The sequence below is a fragment of the Phocoena sinus genome, chromosome 4 (genome assembly GCF_008692025.1).
Source record: "Phocoena sinus isolate mPhoSin1 chromosome 4, mPhoSin1.pri, whole genome shotgun sequence".
NCBI classification, from domain to species: domain Eukaryota; kingdom Metazoa; phylum Chordata; class Mammalia; order Artiodactyla; family Phocoenidae; genus Phocoena; species Phocoena sinus.
The window spans coordinates 1868986-1892745 of record NC_045766.1 but is presented as its reverse complement, the minus strand read 5'-3'; positions in this window follow the sequence as shown (position 1 = coordinate 1892745).

Sequence of the window (23760 nt, the reverse complement as noted above, 5' to 3'; positions counted from 1 at the left end):
AGTGTTTGAACATGGATGTGCCCCAGTGTAGGCAAACCCAAGTGTAAGAAACTAACAAACCCATGCGTCCCCGTCCCTTGATTCTCTACACATGCCTACATAAATACACAAGTAAGTTGGGGCATGATCATTGAAAAAATAATTCTTTTTTTTTAAAATTTTTAAAATTTATTTTGTCTGGCTGTGGTGGGTCTTTGTTGCTGTGTGTGGGCTTTCTCTAGTTGCGGTGAGCAGGGGCTACTCTTCACTGCGGTCCGTGGGCTTCTTTCTCATTGCGGTGGCTTCTCTTGTTGCGAAGCATGGGCTCTAGGCTCATGGGCTCAGTGGTTGTGGCTCGTGGGCTCTGGAGTGCAGGCTCAGTAGTTGTGGTGCATGGGCTTAGTTGCTCCGCGGCATGTGGGATCCTCCCAGACCAGGGCTCGATCCTGTGTCCCCTGCATTGGCAGGCAGATTCTTAACCACCTGCACCACCAGGGAAGTCCCGAAAAAAATAATTCTTTACAAAAGAGATAATTGCAAGTGATCCCTTAGATAATGTTTTCTTAAAATTGTTCCAAGCTTTCTCTATTATTTTGTTATGACAGCCTTTGAAACTCATATGCATGGGATTATAAGGGACGTGTGTAGGGGACTCCATCCCTGAACTGACTTCCTGAAGCAGAGGGCACAGTGTGAGCATGGTCCCCTCCTTTCTCCTTGCTACCCCTAACTCAGGGGTCAGGAGCATTTGGTGGGAGTGGATCTGAGAACAGGGCTTGGGTTGTCTGGACGCTTATTGCCATCCTTTGGAAAATGCTCAGTGTGCCAGACCTTAATAAAAGACAGAGTCATCTTCTGTTGTGGGTATATTTTTCATGTCTTATCCAGAATTCATAGTCAAATTTATTTTACATTTGACAGATATTTATCTCATACCCTTATTGATACAGAGAAGTACTTCCCAAATGTTTTATTCTTCTATGCTCTTAAAAGTTATTGAGGATCTCAAAGTTCTTTTGGATGAGGGTTATAGCTATTGATATTTACGTTATTAGAAACAAAAAAGTACATATTAGAGATATGTGCTGCTTGCTTTATTTAAAATATAAGCCTATTATGTGGTAACGCAAATAACACTTTTTTTATGAAAAATGATAGGCAAAAAGACTAGTAGAAGTATAGCATTTTCCTACGTTTTTGCAAGTCTCTTTAATGTCTGTCTTAATAGAAGATAGCTAGATTTGCACGTCTACTTATGCATTCACGCTGTTGTGATATCACGTGTCATGACAGGCTCTGGAAACTGCAGTGTACACATATGTGAGCACAAGAGTGAGAAGGCCACTGGGGTCTTAATACTACTACGAGATTAGTCTTGACTTCATAGATGTCCTGCAGGGGTCCCCACCAGGACTTGCTAGATTACAGTTTGAGAACTTCTGATACAGCAGGACACCCCCCAAAAAAGTCTTTATCATTCCTTCAGTAAAACTTAATCACTGTCCTGTTGACCAGGCATAAACTTCTCATTGTGATTGTGTTTTTGAAGTTGTGGCCTAAAGATGGTTGTCACCTGAACACTTTTAAAAATGTAAGTGAACGTGTCAAAATTAGCACCACTACCTATGTATGACCTACATTGCTCTTCATAACTTAAAAAGGGTTGGCTGAAATTAAGAGAAATAAAGGAGAAGAGGAATTGTTGCTGGTGACCCACATTGCCCGTTAGGTTTGGGGTTTGTGTGTTTTGGGTTTTGATTTTTGCACTCTGGTTATAGATTTGTCCTTATTCAGTCATCAAGTGTTTCTTGAGTGCTACTAAAGCCCGAAGTGATTGAACAATCTAAGGCAGAAAATTACAGTCTTGTGGCTTTTCATCTTTCAAAGGAGAAAATGAAGGTGCAGAAAGGTTAGAGGTTACCCAAGTTTACCTAGCAAGGAGTAACTGCCCTTGAAATAGAAAAAAGGTCTCCTTTTAATATGATATTGTGTTTTACCTGTGTTACCTGCCCTTGGGCAGCTTAGAGTCTCAAACCGAATATAATTGTGAACTAAACCGTGGAATAGAGATTCCAAAGGTGTTCTTTCATCTCCAGGGAGACTCATGAAGACTGGAATCAGCTGAGAAAAATACTGGGTGGGACTGGAGTAAAATTGAGGCACCCTTTGAAAAGCAGAGAAGGATTGGACCGGAGCAGGATAATCTCAGTGGGAGGATGAACTTGGGAAAAGGAACAGAGGCCGGGAAGGAGAAGAGCCTTGTGAATAGGAAGGGATCTCTCTGAAAAAGGAGAGAGGAGGCTGCTGGATGGGGTGGTGGCCGCCACACCCTCTCCGAATCCGAGACTCCTTTGTGGGACGTCTCATCTCACGGGGGGCTTCAGATAAATGGCTTATCAACAGAGCCACACTAACAGAGCTTTACAAGGCTTCCACGTAAGACTCTGGTCATTTCCCTTCACGGATGAACCAACCCAGCTAACCAGCCACTGATGTTTTGTTTATAACCGGAGGAATTCACGTGAGCTCGGTGATGACATTTCCTTGTCCATAAAATGCTGAGAGTTAAACAGCGATACTGTGTGAAACACGTGGAGTCTTTATCTGGAGAGGCAGTTCTTAAGTGGAACGGTTTAATGGTCATTTAGCACGATAGGCCTTCAGAGTGTAATATCATTTGCCTGCCAGTTAAAATGTACACTTCTCGGTGGGAAGTCAAAGACCATGTCAGCTTAACTTGGGTTAGGTGAAAGAAAGCATCAAGAAGTGAAAGCCGGAATAGAGGTTGGGGAATGGAATCTCCTGTGCACTTCACCTGTTCATAAATACAGTGTCATTAGAGAACACCACTAATTCTGACTAATCAGGGGAAATACACTCTGAATTGGTGAAAAGTTTGATTCATTTTTAAAGAACTGCGGCTTTGTTATCTTCCCCACTTTCCTCATAATATCTTTCTTTTTTTTCTGTTTTCTTTTTTTAAATTGAAGTATAGTGGATTTACAATGTTGTGTTCGTTTCAGGTGTACAGCAAAGTGATTCAGTTTGCTGAATATATATATATATATATATATATATATATATATATATATATCCTTTTTCGTAATCTTTTCCCTTACAGGTTATTACGAACTATTGAATATAGTTCCCTGTGCTATATGGCAGGTCCTTGTTGTTTATCTACTTGATATATAGTAGTGTATATCTGTTAATCCCAAATTTCCATTTTATCCCCCCCTCCCCTTTCCCCTTTGGTAGCAGAGATAGACCCACAGACATAGAATACCTTTCTAATCTTACTTGATAGCTTTACTTCCTACTTTGTTGATAAAATTGAAATTATCAAAAATAAAACAGCTGAACTTCTTGCCCATCCTGAGACCTCTGTCTCCGTTCTTCCTGCAGGTGCGTGGGGAAGGGGTGCGCTTCTTCCTGTTTTGGGCAGTCCCTCTGCCTAGGCTCCTGGTGCCACCCTTTCCCATTCCTCAAGGACCTCAATCCTTCCAATGCTCCCCTCTCGCCTATTCTCTTCCCTCTGTCTCGGCTCGGGATTTTTTGTCTTCTCTTAGAAAGGGAGAACGGTTTCATCAGTTTTTGCTCCCCTCTCCTCCTTTAGTGCTGCCACTTTGAAGGTATTCACTGCCCCCTGCCCTCCCCCCTCCCCCCTCCCCCCTCCCCCCATGCCCCGGTGCTTACCTGTGAGTTGCGCACGTGATACCCACAGGCATGATGGCATCTCCGCAATGCTTACACCGCTGCAAGGGCTGGGACCCATCATCGCCACCTTCTCTCCTCCTATGACGTCAGGCCCCTATCCTTCCTGGTGTTTTCTCTTCCTATGCTGTCCGGTGACGGAGGTCCTCTGGATGCCGTCGTGGCATCTTCCCTGCTCTTGCCTCATGTGCTTCGTGGGCAGTGTCGTTTGCACCCACCTTTTAAATAAGCCTCCTACCCTGACTTTTAAATCTGTTATCTTTTTTTTTTTTTTTTTTTGCTGTACGCGGGCCGCTCACTGTTGCGGCCTCTCCCGCTGCAGAGCACAGGCTCCAGACGCGCAGGCTCAGCGGCCATGGCTCACGGGCCCAGCCGCTCCGCGGCATGTGGGATCTTCCCGGACCGGGGCACGAACCCGTGTCCCCTGCATCGGCAGGCGGACTCCCAACCACTGCACCACCAGGGAAGCCCTTAAATCTGTATCTTAAAGCTGTTTCCTTCAAGCTCCAGAACCAGTTTGCAAATTGCTCATTACTGCCCCAAGCTCACCATCTCAAACCCAGACTCAGTTTACCCTTCAGCCTTGTTCCTTCTTATTGAGTGCCTCAGCCACTGGCATCAGTATCCCCGAGCAAGGGTCCACAAACTATGGCCAGTTGGCCGAATCCAGCCTGCATGTGGTTTTGTAAATGATGACACATTTCGAGTTGTGTTTTGAAAGGGGCCCTGTGGCCTGCAAAACCTAAAATATTTACTATCTGACCCTTTACAGGAGTTTATCAACTCCTGTGCCAGAGCCGCAACGTCATTTGAAGGGCTTGTGAAAGCGGGTTGCTGGGTTCTACCTCCAGAGTTTTTGATTCAGGGACCTGAGAATTTGCATTTCTAACAAGTTCCCAAGGAATGCTGGTCCATGAACCACGCTTTGAAGAGACTCATAGAACAGTGTTCTCAATCACTGTCATTCACTTCTATCTCCTAAATAGGTATTAAATCTCTCCTTTCCTCTCCATCACGTCTATTTGATGAAAAGATTTTTCAGAAATACACATCTATCTGTAACATGACAAGTTCTTAGAGCCGTCTGCCTACCTACAGATATGTTTCATCAACTTGAGTAAGTTATGGGTCCCAAGAAAATGACAGCGATGACGACCACATAACATCAGTATGAGCTATTTCTATTTTGTGCCAAGCACTTCAGCATGAACTCACTGAATTCTCACAATGACCCAGTGTGGTAGGAACTTTGATGGTCCCCATTTTCCAGATGAGCAAACTGAGGTTCGATGACAATGTCATACAGCAGGAAGGTGGTAGAATGAGAATTTGAACCCAAGCGGTCTGTCTGCAGAGCCCATGCTACACTGAGGCTCTCATAGCCGTACTCTCTCCACCACCCCCTCCCTGGCTGATTTTATTTTTATCATATATTAGGTTAATACATACAATTGTAAACCTAGATGTATTCTCCTGTGCAACTATAAAACCAAACCAGAGTGAATACAAAGATCTAAGTTCACATAAAATTGGTATGACACATGATTATACTGAGTATTAACTTGTCTTTTGCAACATGAATTGTTATTGGTTTGCCTCCTTTTGAGGTTCTTGTGAGTTTGGTCTGACTTGTGTAGCCTGAGGCAGTTTCTATTACGCTTCTCTTTTTGAAACTCCTGTGAAACCTTCCTTTTTATACCTGAATGGGCCAAATATTAAGATGACCTCTTTTCCCCTCCTTAAACTATTTCTAGATAGTATAACTTGCCACTAACACACTCAAAAGAAAAACATTGGTCCCGAGTTCCATAGGGACTCTGGGTTTTCAGGTGGTTAGCAGACCCCAACTGGAGGAACACTGTCCCCTAGGATGAAGTCTTATTCCTGTGCTGATGTTCAAGGCCCTTCATGCCAGATCCCCACCTACCTCTCCTCTTTTCATCCCCTTCTATTTTCTCATACTTCACAGTTCATCAATACTGAACTGCCTGTAAGTCCAGGTACTCAATGAACTGTTTCGTTCCTTAGGTCTTCATATGAAATTTTCCACTGAATGACTCACTCTTCCAATTCTCAAGTCCACCCCTCAAATCCACTCTATCCCAACTCCTATTCATCCTTTAAAACCCACTCCAGCATAGCCACCTCGTAAACCATCAATCTGATGTGTGTATAGGGAAACCAGCTCATGACTCATTGTGATGGCGGTCAAGGCCCTTGTGAGCTGCCTCTTCTCCTGCATCGTGCTTCAAGATGAATTCCACAATGTCCCCCAGTGTGGCTTCAGAAATAGACACTGTGGGGAAAGGTAGAACTTACAGAGTCGCAAGAGGAGGGGCCATGTGGGACCCCCACCTCCCTCACTCACCCAGATGTGCTGTGGGTCACAGTTCTGTTCTAAATGCAGAGGGTTCTTCCCTGTTGTGCTTCCTTTTCCAGAGGAAGCTGACAGACAACCTTCTCAGGGAAGAATAACCAGAAAAGCTGAGCACCAGGCAGACTGGGTTTTGGGGGCAGCAGCTATTTAGAGTGGTCTTGGAAAGCCAGCTGCCCACAGCCTGGAAACCCTAAAGCCCCGGGAAGCTGCCTATTCCTCCTGTGTACAGGGAAGGGAGCATGACAAGTCAGGCCAGTGGTGTCACTGGAAGCTGATTTGGGGTGCACTCCCCTTCCTGGCACCAGGGGAGCTGGCTCAGTGTCCAGGGCAACTCAGAACGGGGCCTCAGGACCCTTTTCAGATGTGTTTGCTCAAGTATTCGGGACCTGCTATGTCTTTAGGGGTTCATTAACTTGAAAAATCAACTTTGAGAATTCCCTCAAGAAAAATCTACAAAAAGACCAAGTGAATGAGTATAGACTTGGGACACTTCTATTGACCTGTCATTACAATTAGCTCTACCCGCTGGGCAAATTTCCAAGTCAAGTGTCAAATAAGGATTCCCATTGGAATCAAAGTACTCCCTGTTGAGAGTACATACAGGTGCCTGTTAAAGTGATCTGTGTTTTGAGACACATTCATCCCTACTGAGTGAAAATGCAATTCCTATCTCTGGATGGGTTGCAGAGAAAATGGGGCTAGGTATCTGTGTTGTAAGAACTATCAAATTACAATAATTTTGATGGGCTGAGTTAGCACTCAAAATCCAATCTCTTCAATGATGATTCACTGAAACAGTATAAAATGCATGTGTTACACGTGGGTGTTAGCCTTTTTTAAGATACAGCCTGATGATATTGTCTAGATGTGGAAAATCTAGGTTTCTTGAGATCAAAAGAATTCATTTAATACACAACAAGAACAGAATACACTTCAGAAACCACATCTATAAAAAATGATGCTAAACTTAGTTTAATCCATTTATAAGGCTGATAAGCCTTTAACAAGTGAATCATTGTCAAAATACTTCCTATGTTAACTCCATTTGAGGCTACTTTCCGTTTCTATGAAGCAAGAAATCAGCACTTCATGTTATAGTTCCCTTTTGTCCAAGAAACAGAATGATTCTTAATAAGGCATAGCCCTTTATTCACTCATGTAAATGTTGTTTTAAATGTCTTACATTAAATATACAATTAAAAGTGCAAAATTTTGCAATTATTTGCATATGTGAGTTTTTATATAATATTGTTTCCTGGGTTGTTTTAGAAATCTGATGAACTTTGTCATCTGTGTGAAGTAGTGGAAAAGTGAAAATGTTGGAAAAATACGTTGATCTTAACAGGAGGTGCAAAGTACATGTTTAGAGTTTAGAATACATGGCTTTTGCACAAATAAGAAACTTACTTAAACCAACTAAAATTATGCTTCACAATCCTTAGAAATTTGAGTTTAACCCTTATTTTCTTTTGATTAAGTAATTATAACGTGTCCAAATGTTAAACATTTAGAGGATAGAGAAAAAAATACAAAGGACAAGACAAATCACTCACAAAACATTCCAGCTTTCTAAAATATACACATACTTGTTAATGTATTCCTTCCTCTAAATTAGAATCATACTGCAAGTCAACAGTTCTCTAAGCAAGAACGTTTCCTGTCATTGAATATTCTTTGAAATTGTGAGTTTTTAAAAAAAATGTCTGCATAATATTCTATCATATAGAAGTACAGTAACACAGAGGCTTTCCAGGCAGGGTGGGTGGGAACTACTCTCAGCCTCAGCTCTGAATTAATTTCCCCCACCTGGGCGGTAGCACAGGAACCCTCCACATGGTTCTGGCTTTTCTCGGGAGGCATTCAGCCCTGCCCACCCACCCCTCAGCTCCTGTGCTGTTGGCCACGCAGCTTCCAGGTGTCAGCTCCTCTGGTGAGATGGGGCTGGGAGATGCTGTCCTCAGCTCCCTGCCTGGGTGGACAAGTCAGGCTCTAGGGCTGGCAGAAATCCTTGTTTGAGGGTCCCACCAAGTTCCCCGGTCAGAGTACTGCAGCTCAGTGGAGCAACTGCTTGGGACTACTGCTCAGGTGCTGCAGAAAGCCTTCTTGGAATCTGACATGTTATCACTTTGGGACCATTGGCCAACAGCTCCTGACTGGCCGCATGAAGGCTCAAACTGTCCCAGTCTCTGAACTGAAGAGAACCAACACTATTAGCATATCTCTCACCACCATGAATGCAAGGTATTTCAATGAAGAGTATCAGGAGGACATCTACAAATCTCAGACTGGCATGTGCAAGTTCTGAGGAATGGTGGAATAGCCCAATGTATCTGGGTGACCTTTGGAGACAGCTGAGACAGAGCTACAACAGGGCAGTGGCTGACACCCAACCCATAGCCCATCTTCTCCAGCCGTTGGCTGACAGGGTCTTGGTGCTCTGACTGGCTCTCAGGCCTGAGCCTCTGAGGTGTGAGAGCCGAATTCAGGACATTGGTCCACCAGGGACCTCCCGGACCCACATAATGTCAATTAGTGAGAGCTCTCCAAGAGATCTCTACCTCAATGCTAAGACCCAGCTCCACTCAATGACAAGCAAGCTCCAGTACTGGACACCCCATGCCAAACAACTAGCAAGACAGGAACACAACCACACCCATTAGCAGAGAGGCTGCCTAAAATCATACTAAGTTCACAGACACCCCAAAACACACCACTGGATGCGGTCCTGCCCACCAGAAAGACAAGATCCAGCCTCATCCACCAGAACACAGGCACCAGTCTCCTCCACCAGGAAGTGTACACAACCAACTGAACCAACCTTACCCATGGGGGCAGACACCAAAAACAATGGGAACTATGAACCTGCATCCTGCAAAGAGGAGACCCCAAAACACAGTAAGATAAGGAAAATGAGAAGACAGAAAAACACACAGCAGATGAAGGAGCCAAGTAAAAATACACCAGACCAAACAAATGAAGAGGAAATAGGCAGTCTACCTGAAAAAGAATTCAGAGTAATGATAGTAAAGATGATCCAAAATCTCGGAAATAGAATGGAGAAAATACAAGAAACGTTTAACAAGGACCTAGAAGAACTAAAGAGAAAACAAAGAATGATGAACAACACAATAAATGAAATTAAAAATTCTCTAGAAGGAATCAATAGCAGTATAACTGAGGCAGAAGAACGGATAAGTGACCTGGAAGATAAAACAGTGGAAATAACTACCACAGAGTGAATAAAGAAAAAAGAATGCAAAGAATTGAGGACAGTCTCAGAGACCTCTGGGACAACATTAAACGCACCAACATTCGAATTATAGGGGTCCCAGAAGAAGAAGAGAAAAATAAAGGGACTGAGAAAATATCTGAACAGATTATAGTTGAAAACTTCCCTAATATGGGAAAGGAAACAGTCAATCAAGTCCAGGAAGCACAGAGAGTCCCATACAGGATGAATTCAAGGAGAAACATGCCAAGACACATATTAATCAACCTATCAACAATTAAAGACAAAGAAAAAATATTAAAAGCAGCAAGGGAAAAGCAACAAATAACATACAAGGGAATCCCCATAAGGTTAAGAGTTGATCTTTCAGCAGAAACGCTGCAAGCCAGAAGGGTGTGGCAGGACATATTTAAAGTGATGAAAGCGAAGAATCTACAACCAAGATTACTGTACCCAGCAAGGATCTCATTTAGATTTGACGGAGAAATTAAAACCTTTACAGACAAGCAAAAGCTGAGAAAATTCAGCACCACCAAACCAGCTTTACAACAAATGCTAAAGGAACTTCTCTAGGAAGGAAACAGAAGAGAAGGAAAAGACCTACATTAACAAACCCAAAACAATTAAGAAAACGGTAATAGGAACATACATATCAATAATCACCTTACATGTAAATGGATTAAATACTCCAACCAAAAGACATAGACTGGCTGAATGGATACAAAAACAAAACCCGTATATATGCTGTCTACAAGAGACCCACATCAGACCTAAGGACACATACTGAAAGTGAGGGGATGGAAAAAGACATTCCTTGCAAATGGATATCAAAAGAAAGCTGGAGTAGCAATTCCCATATCAGACAAAACAGACTTTAAAATAAAGGCTTTTATAAGAGACAAAGAAAGTCACTACATAATGATCAAGGGATCGATCCAAGAAGAAGATATAACAATAGTACATATTTATGCACCCAACACAGGAGCACCTCAATACATAAGGCAAATGCTAACAGCCATAAAAGGGGAAATCGACAGTAACACAATAGTAGTAGGGGATTTTAATACCCCACTTTCACCAATGGACAGAACATCCAAAATGAAAATAAATAAGGAAGCACAAGCTTTAAAAGACACATTGAGCAAGATGGACTTAATTGATATTTATAGGACATTTCATCCAAAAACAACAGAATAAAGTTTCTTCTCAAGTGCTCATGGAACATTCTCCAAGATAGATCATATCTTGGGTCACAAATCAAGCCTTGGTAAATTTAAGAAAATTAAAATCATACTAAGTATCTCTTCTGACCACAACGCTATAAGACTAGATATCGATTACAGGAAAAAAACTGTGAAAAATACAAACACATGGAGGTTAAACAATACACTACTAAGTAACCAAGATATCACTGAAGAAATCAAAGAGAAAATCAAAAATACCTAGAAATAAATGACAATGAAAACACAATGACCCAAAACATATGGGACACAGCAAAAGCCATTCTAAGAGGGAAGTTTACAGCAGTACAATCCTACCTCAATAAACAAGAAAAGTCTCAAATAAACAACCTAACCTTACACCTAAAGCAATTAGAGAAAGAAGAACCAAAAAACCCCCAAAGTTAGCAGGAGGAAAGAAATCATAAAGATCAGATCAGAAGTAAATGAAAAAGAAATGAAAGAAACAATAGCAAAGATCAGTAAAACTAAGAGCTGGTTCTTTGAGAAGCTAAACAAAATTGATAAACCATTAGCCAGACTCATCAAGAAAAAAAGGGAGAAGACTCAAGTCAACAGAATTGGAAATGAAAAAGCAGAAGTAACAACTGACACTGCAGAAATGCAAAGGATCATGAGAGATTACTACAAGCAACTATATGCCAATAAAATGCACAACCTGGAAAAAACGGACAAATTCTTTGGAAAACACACCTTCTGAGACTGAACCAGGAATAAATAGAAAGTATAAACAGACTAATCACAAGCACTGAAATTGAAACTGTTATTAAAAATCTTCCAACAAACAAGCGCAGGACCAGATGGCTTCACAGGTGAATTCTATCAAACATTTAGAGAAGAGCTAATACCTACTATCCTCTCAGCTCTTCCAAAAGATACCAGAGGGAGGAACAACTCAAACTCATTCTACGAGGCCACTATCACTCTGATATCAAAACCAGACAGAGATGTCACAAAAAAAGAAAACTGCAGGCCAATATCACTGATGAACATAGCTGCAAAAATTCTCAACAAAATACTAGCAAACAGAATCCAACAGCACATTAAAAGGATCATACACCATGATCAAGTGGGGTTTATCTCATGAATATAAGGATTCTTCAGTGTACTCAAATCAATCAATGTGATACAACATATTAACAAATTGAATGAGAAAAACCATATGATAATCTCAATAGATGCAGAATAAGCTTTTGACAAAATTCAATACCCATTTATGGTAAAAAAAAAAAAAAAAAAAAAAAAAACCCTCCAGAAAGTAGGCATAGAGGGAACTTACCTCAACATAAGAAAGGCCATATATGACAAACCCACAGGAAACATCATTCTGAATGGTGAAAAACTGAAAGCGTTTCCTCTACGATCAGGAACAAGACAAGGATTCCACTCTCGCCACTATTATTCAACATAGTTTTGGATGTTTTAGCTACAGCAATTAGAGAAGAAAAAGAAATAAAAGGAATCCTAATCGGAGAAGAATAAGTAAAACTGTCACTGTTTGCAGATGACATGATACTATACATAGAGAATCCTAAAGATGCTACCAGAAAAGTACTAAAGCTAATCAATGAATTTGGTAAAGTAGCAGGATACAAAATTAATGCACAGAAATCTCTTGCAATCTTATAGACTAATGATGAAAAATCTGAAAGAGAAATTAAGGAAACACTCCCATTTACCATTGCAACAAAACGAATAAAATACCTAGGAATAAACCTACCTAAGGAAACAAAAGACCTGTATGCAGAAAACTATAAGACACTGTTGAAAGAAATTAAAGATGATACAAACAGAAGGAGAGATATACCATGTTCTTGGATTGGAAGAATCAACATTATGAAAATGACTATAAAACTCAAAGAAATCTAGAGATTCAGTGAAATTCCTTTCAAAATACCCATGGCATTTTTCACAGAACTAGAACAAAAAATTTCACAATTTGTATGGAATCACAAAAGACCCCAAATAGCCAAAGCAATCTTGAGAAAGAAAAACGGAGCTGGAGGAATCAGACTCCCTGACTTCAGACTATACTACAAAGCTACAGTAATCAAGACAGTATGATACTGGCATAAAAACAGAAATATAGATCAATGGAACCGGATAGAAAGCCCAGAGATAAATCCATACACATATGGTCACCTTATCTTTGATAAAGGAGGCAAGAATGCACAATGGAGAAAAGACAGTCTTTTCAGTAAGCAGTGCTGGGAAAACTGGACAGCTGCATGTAAAAGAATGAAATTAGATCACTTCCTAATGCCATCCACAAAAATAAGCTCAAAATGGATTAAAGACCTAAATGTAAGGCCAGACACTATAAAACGCTTAGAGGAAAACATAGGCAGAACACTCCATGACTTAAATCACAGCAAGATCCTTTTTGACCTACCTCCTAGAGAAATGGAAATAAAAACCAAAATAAACAAATGGGACCTAATGAAACTTAAAAGCTTTTGCACAGCAAAGGAAACCATAAACAAGACAAAAAGACAACCGTCCAAATGGGAGAAAATATTTGCAAATGAAGCAACTGACAAAGGATTAATGTCCAAACTATACAAGCAGCTCAGGCAGCTCAATATCCAAAAAACAAACAACCCAATCCACAAATGGGCAGAAGACCTAAATAGACATTTCTCCAAAGAAGATATACAGATGGCCAACAAACACATGAAAGGATGCTCACCATCACTAATCATTAGAGAAATGCAAATCGAAACTACAATGAGGTATCATCTCACACCAGTCAGAATGGCCATCATCAAAAAGTCTACAAACAATAAGTGCTGGAGAGGGTGTGGAGAAAAGGGAACCCTCTTGCACTGTTAGTGGGAATGTAAGTTGATGCAGCCACTAAGGAAAACAGTATAGAGGTTCCTTTAAAAACAAAAAATAGAACTACCATATGACCCAGAAATCCCATACTCGTCATATATCCTGAGAAAAACGTAATTCAAAAAGAGTCATGTAGCACAATGTTCATTGCAGCACTATTTACAGTAGCCAGGACATGGAAGCAACTGAAGTGTCCATCGACAGGTGAATGGATAAAGAGGATGTGGCACATATATACAATGGAATATTAGCCATAGAAAGAAATGAAATTGAGTTATTTGTAGTGAAGTGGATGGACCTAGAGTCTGTCATACAGTGTGAAGTAAGTCAGAAAGAGAAATAAAAGTACCGTATGCTAACACATATATATGGAATGTAAAACAAACAAAAGGGTTCTGAAGAACCTAGGGGCAGGACAGGAATAAAGGTGCAGATGTGGAGAGTGGACTTGAGGACATGGGGAGAGGGAGGGGTGGGCTGGGATAAGGTGACAGAGTGGCATGGACATATATACACTACCAAATGTAAAATAGCTAGTGGGTTGCAGCTGCATAGCACAGGGAGATCAGCTCGGTGCTTTGTGTCTACCTAGAGGGGTGGAATAGGCAGGGTGGGAGGGAGATGCACGAGCGAGGAGATATGTGGTTATATGTATACATATGGCTGATTCACTTTGTTATCCAGCAGAAGCTAATGCACCATTGTAGCACAATTTTACACCAATAAAAATGTTGGGGAAAAAAGATGTACAGTAGCACATATTAACCATTCCTTTTTGTGGGCATAAAAATATTTCTAATTTTCATATTTCATAAATAAGCAATAAGCATAGTTGTGTTTATAGTGATTATTCCTTTAAGATGTCTTCTTAAAAATGGAACCACTGGATCACTAAGTCAAAAAAGGAGCTTCCTTCATACTGACAGAATATTTTCCAGATAAGGTAGACAAATTTACATTGCTATCAGTGATGTATGGAAGTACTTATTTTACTTCTTCTTTGCCGGTATAAAATCTTATTTTTAAATCTCTTATTTGGCAAACGATCTTTTGCCAGCTGTTGTGAGATACTGTAATCCAGCAGTCCCCAACCTTTTTTGGCACCAGGAAGCAGTGTTTGGAAGACAATTTTTCCACGGACAGTGGGGGTAGAGGAGCAGGTGGAATGGTTCAGACGGTAATGCGTGCGATGGGGAGCGGCAGATGAAGCTTCGCTTGCTCGCCTGCCACTCAGCTCCTGCTGTGTGGCCCGGTTCCTAGCAGCCCACGGACAGGTACCAGTCCGTGGCCCGGGGGTTGGGGACCCCTGCTCTTATCTGTGTCTGTTTCTGGTTTCTCTGTTTGGTTCCATAGGTGTGTCTGTTGATTCATTAATTACTATAACTTTATAATAATACTTTAATAATTGAGAGTGTCAGTCCCTCTTATTACTTTTTGTCGGTTTCAGCATTTTCCTGGCTATTCACACCTGCCTATTTTTTTCTTTACTTGAAGATCTGAATCAAATTTGAGTTACAATTATAGTTCAGGAAGAATTGTCATCACTGCAGTAATTAAATTTCCAACCCAGAATATATTTGTCTTTATATTCATCCCTGTGGTGGCTTACCAATTTTTTGTTTTGCCTTTGAAACCTGGTGACTTTGCCAAGATAGCCATAGTGTTGATTATTTATCCATATCACTTTCCCCCCGCAAACCCCGCCCCCACTATACCCTTTTCATTTCTTGGTTCAGACCTTCCCTTATTTCAGAAAAAAATTCCTTTAAATATTCCTCACTTTATTAATGGTATAATATATGCATTTCTTGTATACACTTGATCTGACTTAGACATCAGTGATCTTTTTCTACATTTTAATACCTTAGTTTTATTTTGCTCAGTTTCTCTCAGCCTGTTTTTCAAGTTGCTGACTAGTTTTTACTCTGCCTGTCTGGTTGATTTAGTGTGATTTCATTTCTGTAATAGTTTTGTCTTTCACTTCCATTCTTTTCAGAGCTAGGCTAGCTAAATTTTCAATAGAAAATTGCCTTATGTTATTTTTTGAAATCTTGCATTCCATCTTCGTATTCTTGTTTCAGAGAGTTCATTTATTCTTTAACTGCTTTGAGATAATGAAGAGTTTTAGCTGAGATTTTCATTCTGCTTTGTGGGTTAAATTTCTATTGTTTACTTTTTCAGGGCAATTTATAGTCATGAAGCTTAATATATGGAAGAATGTATATAAAAGATAATAAAATAGTAAATAAAATATTTGAAAATAGACCAAATAACAAATACAAATATTTCTTTACTATAGAAATATAAAAAATATACTCAATGACAAAATAATGAAACAAACAATATAATGAAGTAATCAGCAATAAAATAAAATTAAAATAATAAAACCTGGAGTAATCAATAATAAAATAATCCAGGAGCAAAATATATAATAATACATACAACAAAACCTCCATTATCCACACTCAGTTTAAGAAACAGAATGTTGTCATCACCTTTGAAGCCCTAGTGTACCTTTTTACTATCTCTGCCACTTTTTGTAACACAGCCTTAGCACTCCCTGAGATTTGTGTTAATTATTCCCTTGTTTTTGTGTATGTCAAAATAGTATATTGTGAAAAAAATAGTATATTGTGTATATGAGTATTTCAGTTGTTTTACATATTCATAACACTTTGTATTGCTAAACTTTATTTTACCACACTTGCTTGGTGTGGAAAAATATCTCATGGCTTTAGTTGGCATTTACCTAATTTACTAATGAGGTTGTGTATCTTTTCATGTTCAATGAACATTTGTGATTTACCTTTTATGAAACACCTGTGATATTTTCTGTTGATTTCTAAAAGTTCTTCTATATCCCATAGACTAATTCCTTATTAATGATATGTTTTATAAATATATACTCCCAGTTTTAAACATACCTTACTATCTTTGTGGTGTCTTTTGGTGAACACAGCTTATTAATTTTATTTTTGTTTCTTTTTTTTGTGGTACGCGGGCCTCTCACTGTTGTGACCTCTCCCGTTGCGGAGCACAGGCTCCGGACTTGCAGGCTTAGTGGCCATGGCTCACGGGCCCAGCCGCTCCGCGGCATGTGGGATCTTCCCTGACCAGGGCACGAACCCGTGTCCCCTGCATCGGCAGGTGGACTCTCAACCACTGCGCCACCAGGGAAGCCCAGCTTATTAATTTTAATACATTCTAATTTTATTTTATTTTATGACCTAACTCAAAGAAATGAAAGTATTTTATTTTCTTACAAACATCTTAGTTTTGCCTTTCACATCATTCATTTGGAACTGATTTCTGTAACCAGTGTGAGGTAGGGATCTATTTTATTTCCTAATATGGAAACCCCTTGCTCCAACACTGTTTATTTCATAGTCTATCCTTATCTCAGTGATTAGTATCTTTTCTGTCATAAATAGAATTTCCATGTGTGTGTGTCTTTGTGGGTCCTTCTGTCTCTTTGTTTATAAGTTTACTCTATATTAGTACTGCTTTGTTTAATTACTGTTCTTTTACACTAAGTCTTGATTTCTTATAGGTTAAGCCTCCTACCTTGTACTTCTTTTTTTTTTTTTCTTTTCTTTTTCTACTTTGTACTTCTTAGGAACATTTTGATTTTCTCTGCTTTTCCTAATAATTTTCTGAAATAGCTCATCAAGTTCTACGAAAAACTCCATAAGGATTTTGGTTGGAATAGTTTTGCCTCTATGGATCAATCTTGACAGACATAATTCATGAATATTGGTATTACTCATTTATTTGACTTCTTAATGTATTTCAAAAACTTTTATATTCTTCCTCATGGAAGTGACATAAATTCTGCTTGGCTTATTGTAGATACATTATTTTTATTAATATTTTAACAACAGCTTTTTAAAAATCACATTTTCTGCTTGTTCACAGCGTATAAATATGATTGATTTTTTTATATCCAGAGAAGTTTAGAAACTCATATTAATTTTAATGATTTTCAGCTTTTCTTGGGATCATATTATATGTGATTCTTGTTCTTCTTCCATCATTTTTCCCTGTATGAATATGTTGGAAGAGGTGGAGAAGGGTGGATGAGTGCATCTTACTGCACTAAGACCTCTAGTAACATTTTCAGCAGAACTCTGTTGTGTTTCTAACTTTTAAGGGAACATTTTAAATCAGTGAGTCAGAAGTTTTTGTATAAAAAACCCCTTATTAGGTTAAGGAAATTTGCTTATATTCTTCACTTTCTAATAATTCTTATTATGGTAGCTGATTTTTATTCAATGTTTCTGTTCTTTTTTTTTTAACATCTATTAGGACAATAATGTAGTTTTCTTTTTAAATCTTTTGGTGTTGAACTGAATGGTCAGTGTTCACCCTTTGCGTTATTTTATCTATCAGCCTGTAAGTTGTTCAGGCCCTCTTTCTTTTTTTTTTTTTTTTTTTTGCAATATGCGGGCCTCTCACTGTTGTGGCCTCTGCCATTGCAGAGCACAGGCTCCGGACGTGCAGGCTCAGCAGCCATGGCTCATGGGCCCAGCTGCTCCGCAGCATGTGGGATCTTCCCGGACCGGGTCATGAACCCGTGTCCCCTGCATCGGCAGGTGGACTCTCAACCACTGCGCCACCAGGGAAGCCCCAGGCCCTCTTTCTTGATACACTTCTCGTGTTTGGCTTTTTAGGCCCCCCTCACCACCACCTCTCTCCTGGGTTTCCTCCTTACTCCATTTCAGGTAGCTTTCTAGTTCTTCTCTTTTATCTTTATCTCTATCTTTGTTCTTTTCAAAATTTATTTTCTTGGTGATCTCTGGGTTTTTATGCCTACATCTCCAAATTTATATTTTCTGCCCTGACCCCTCTCCAGAAGGCCAGACTTGGATATGCAACTGCAACTTAGCCCCTCTACCTGGATGACTAGCAGATATCTCAAATCTAACAGGTCTAAAACTGAGTTCTGATCTCTCTCCCCCACTCACCAGATCTACTCCACACATGCATGGCTTCTTAACTTCTGCTGTTGGTGACTTTGTTCCTTGAAACAGTCAGACAAAACCCTGGGAATTTTCTGTTTACAGGAATGTAGCAAAGATATTTCAGGGAGTTCTATATATCTTTACAACAACTTGCCCTAATATTAATACTTTACGTAACCATAGCACAATTACCAAAACCAGGAAAATAACATTAAGTAGTACTATTAAGAAAATTTCAGACCTTGCTCAGATTCTATCAGTTGTCCTTTTGCTGTTCCAGAGCACAACCCAGGATCCCACACTGCAATTCTGTTGACGTGTGGTCTTAGTCTCCTCCCGCCTGTGACAGTTCCTCAATCTTCCCTTAACACTTTTGAAGAGTACTAGTCAGTTATTTTCTAGAACATCTTTCAATTTGGAGCTATCTGACAACTTGAGATTGGATTGAGGTTACATATTTTGACTAGAATACCATAGAAGTGATGTGCCCGTTTTAGTGCATCATATCAGGGGTACATGATGCCAATATGTCTTACTACTGATGATGATGCTGTTAACTTGGAGCACTTGGTTAGGTGGTGTCTGATGTGTTTCTCCACTATAAAGTCACACTTTTCCCTTTGTGATTAACGAGTAGCTTGGGGTATGCAAATATCCTGTTTCTCCTCAAACTTTCAGCTACTAATTTTAGCATCCATTTATTGATGGATCTTGCCTGAAAACCCCCATTATTAGACTGCTTAATGGTGATTTTTCTATGATTAGTAATTCAAAATTTTTCTTAAAAGGAAGACCTGTCTTTCTCATATTTAATTCAATTATTATGGGTTATATTCCAATAAAAATAAATTACAGTAACAGTGTTGTGTTGTGTGACTGTTGTGAAGGAGAGAACCACAAACAGCTCAGAATCATGAAGTATATCCAACATTAATCAAATCTGAAATGTTTGAATCTGTGAACATATTACTTAGCAAGCATTTAACATTTAATTTTTTAACACATAATACACTGGAGCTGTAGATCTTCTGAACTGTACAAGCCTTATTTCTCAAACACCTCATGTAGTATAAACCAAAGTCTTAATTCTATTGCAATTTTTAAAATGTGTATCTTTAAGAATCCACTGCTGGAAGTTTTTAGCTTTTGGAAACATAAAACTAGCCAAGTTATATTTTACCAAAACACATTACACATGAGAAAACAACATTTTCTCATGAATAGAAACAGTGCCAATTAGAAAAATGAAATTTAGGCAGTAGTATTTTATTTATCAAGTATTTATTGCTATGGGTTGATGTAAGAATTACAATGTATAATCTCATTCCCAGGCGTAAGCATATTCAGAAGCAAAATTTACATGAATTTATCATAAAATAGTAAGCAAGAGAAATATAATTTTATTAACCCTGAGGCTATCTTGGAATATTAATAAGAATATTTAGGACTGAGAGCTAATAGTACAAATTGGAATGACAATATATGTCTCTACTAAATGCAAATGCATTTGTTCTATCATATGCCTTTCCTCTAATTTTATTAGCAGTGCCCTGAGTTGGAAGAATGTTTAGTAGTTATATGTGCTATGTAAAAGTAACACCTATACAATTTTTTGAAAGCTGTTTGTTTCAGTTTAAAAGGAAACATTCCTTAGCTGCACAGTTATTCTTAGCACCCTCCTTTGAACCATTTATCTCAAAAAGGATAAATACATTAAACTGGCAAGTTTTGATACATTTCCTTGCAATATCTGAAATTAGTCATAATAAATTTTATCTGATTTAGTCATTTTTTTCAAAGAAAGTAACTTTACTTTTTAAATATATAAATTCACATAATCTTTCTAAAATTCTAGAAAGACTTAGGAAAGTCCCAGGAACCTTCACATAATCTTTCTAAAATTCTAGAAAGACACAGAAAGTCCCAGGAAACTTTAAAAAGTGGAGCGCAGCTGTGGCTGAAATAAGAAGATTTATTGAAAGTCTGTAAAAGGAACAATTACAATGACTTCAACCTCCCCTGCAAAATCCTAAAGGTCCACTGGTAAAGATGTTGATCCAATGAGACCACAAGACTGCAGCCAAAATGCCAAGTATAGCTAGGGTTGAAAGAAGACTTATAGGTAGTGATGATTGAGGGCCTGTTAATGGGAAATCTACCTTTCTACAGGCCTCCAAGATGCATGTGGACTCTCTAATCAGCTTTTAAAGATATCATCAGATTTTTCTTATTTAATTTTCAAAATATATCATATACTAGGTATTTTTATAACACAGACACACATTCAGAATGAGAGGGAAAATGGCCCAATTTACCACCCAGACAGCCCCCTGCTCACATAAAAGGAAAATAAAAGTAGTATATGTGCAAGGTTTCAGAATGAGAACAGTAAAGAAAGGCACAAAATGAGTGTTTTGAGGCTATGCTGTGAGCTGCATACATGTTTAGAATTGTTATTTTGTCCTGGTGAATGAAGTCTTTTATCATTTCGTAATAACTGCTCAAGTCAAACTTTTGTCCTTATGTCTCCCTTTGTCGATATTAATATAGCTAGACCAGTTTTCTTTTTTTTTGATAGTTTCCTGGTGTGTCTTTTCCTACCATTTTTTAAATGTTTCTGTGCTTTATGTGTGTCCCTCATAAATAGCACATAGTTGGATTTTGTTTTCAAAATTTTCTTCTTCCCGCCTGACACATTTCCTTCACGTTGCCCTTTTTGTTCTCTCTGTTTGCTTCCTTCTCTACTTTCCATTTTCAGTCCTTTCCTTGTATACATGGTAAAAGCCTTGGTTGACTGTTTTATGAGTTACAGTGGGAAACAGGCAGACTGGAAGCTCTGAAAGGGTAGTTGGGTATATCAATGGTGAGGATTGCTTTAAGTCAGAAGTTCTCAATGCCAGCACTATTACATTTGGGGCCACATAATTCTTTGTTGTCAGGCACTATCCTGTGTTTTGTAGGATGTTGAGCAGTGTCCTTGGCCTCTACCCATCAAATGCCATTAGTATTCTCTGGTTGTGATAACCAGAAATACCTCCAGACATTGCCAAGTGTTCCCTGGAATGCAGGGTAGGGTGCAAAATCAACCTGGTTGAGAACCACTGCTGTAAGATGATCTGCATGTACTGTTTATTGGGGAGCTCCTGGTGTCAGAATACTTGTGGTTCCTCTTGAACTGATAAGATTTCCAGGGGGAAAATATCCTTCCTATCTACTGCCTGTAAGATAAGGACCTGGTTGAAAATATTTCGTGTCTCATTCTCCACATCCTCTCTTTGGCCGAATGCCCATTTTGTTCAGAAACTCCACCCTCCTCCTCATGGACATATGTTTACCCAACACTGGCATTCCCATTTTCCTGTTGAATGCTGAGTTGACAAATGCACATATGACAGAATTCTGACCAATTAGACCTGAGGGAGAGACTTCACTGCCGAAGATGTCTGGAAAAGATTGCCTTACTGTGAAAACACAAGGACAGATAGTGTTCTCATCTAATGGATGGTGTTGACGTGGATTGTGTTCCCTGGAACTGCAGGCAGCACTGAGGGGAGCTGAAGTTGAGGATGCAGAGCAGAAAGTGAGACCATAAATCCTTATGCCATTGTGGGACCATGAAATTAACCAACCCTGGGAACTAAACCCTGTTTGTTTTTTTTTTAAACTTGGATTTTATAAATCTTAATTAAGTCAGTCAGTTGAATCTGAATTTTTAAAACTTGCAACTGAAGTCATTTTAATTGATATTTTTCCAAAAGTAAGTTTCATTTTATATTTACATTGACCTCTAATAATTATATCCTTTTATATGCATTATTCCTTTGATACCAGGGGTGAAATATACATATTTACTTGGACATGATTTTTTTTTTTTTTTTTTTTTTTTTTTACTTGGACATGATTGAAGCCAGACTTTCCACAGTCATAATGTGGTATTTTTTTAGGCTACTAAAGGAACACTTTTAAACTCAAAGGAATGGTGGTCTATGAAGCAAACAGACTTTTTATTTATTTATTTTTATTTATTAGTTTTGTCTGTGTTGGGTCTTCATTTCTGTGCGAGGGCTTTCTCCGGTTGCGGTGAGCGGGGTCCACTCTTCATCACGGTGCACGGGCCTCTCACTGTCGCGGGCTCTCGTTGCGGAGCACAGGCTCCAGACGCGCAGGCTCAGTAGTTGTGGCTCACGGGCCTAGTTGCTCTGCGGCATGTGGGATCTTCCCAGACCAGGGCTCGAACCCGTGTCCCCTGCATCGGCAGGCAGGCTCTCAACCACTGCGCCACCAGGGAAGCCCCCGCAAACAGACTTTTAAATATTATAAAGTGAAGTAATCAAGAAAGAGGGCAGAGCAGGAACACTATTGTTTTGACATTCTAATTATAAATACATTAGATGGTGCAGAAAATTATCAAACCATCAGTCTTGGTGTTGGTTAATTCACTTTTTGAATTTCAGTATTTCACCTGCGAAGCGTCAGCCACTGAGTCTTGTTAATTGTAAGCCTTTCATTCCTGTTAAATCAATTGTAAATAATAGAACCCCTCAGAGAAAAATGATGAAATAAACATTGATTTCCAAACTGGATGTCAGATATAGAGCATTAATAAAACACATCGCAAGCAAACAAGTACCTAATATACTCAGATCACTGAAATTGTAATCAGAGGGAAAAAAAAAATCAATGATCTTTGTGTAAGTTGCTAGTATTTTTACATTTCATTTATATCTGTGTATCATCATATCAAATTTCTCATTTCAGGCCCTATATGGCTATTTAATTTTTATTATCCTTACCAGCAAAACTAGGTAGTTTTGTGTCCCGTTAGATTTGTTTCTTCCTTCTAAATAGGTGACAAGTGTCTGGTCACATAGTTTTTTAGTTACCTGACACCAATGATTTTGTTGTGTTTAATGCAATACAATAATCATTTACAGGAAGTCACATAAAACACTGCAGAAAAATGTAACAGCTTTAATAAAAGTTTTAAGGAAAATAAAGCTCTCTAGCAGGTGTCCATAAAAGTGCTTTATGCCCGCAAGCTCTATTAAATGTTAATGTTAGTGTCCTGTGAATGCCACCTATGGGGTCGGCTGAAAAGAAAATGTGTCAGTGAGACAGTGTTGATTCTCCAGGAAAGGCGGGGGTGGAAGGGCAGTGCTGTGCTCTCCATCAGACTGAAATATGAAGGTGTTCAGGGGCTCTACTCAGTGTACATTTTGTGAAGGACTAGTTTGAAGGAAAGTATGTAGATTTATTTTTTAAAGCCATACATGGACAAGGATGGAAATACCAAGGGCACAAATTTCCAAAGAGCGTTCCCAAACTCTCCTAAGTTATATAGCACAGTTCCCCTCCCCCCCACCTCCCCGGATGGTCTCTAAAGATAAAATAGCAGCAACATAGTGATAGTAGATTTGGGCT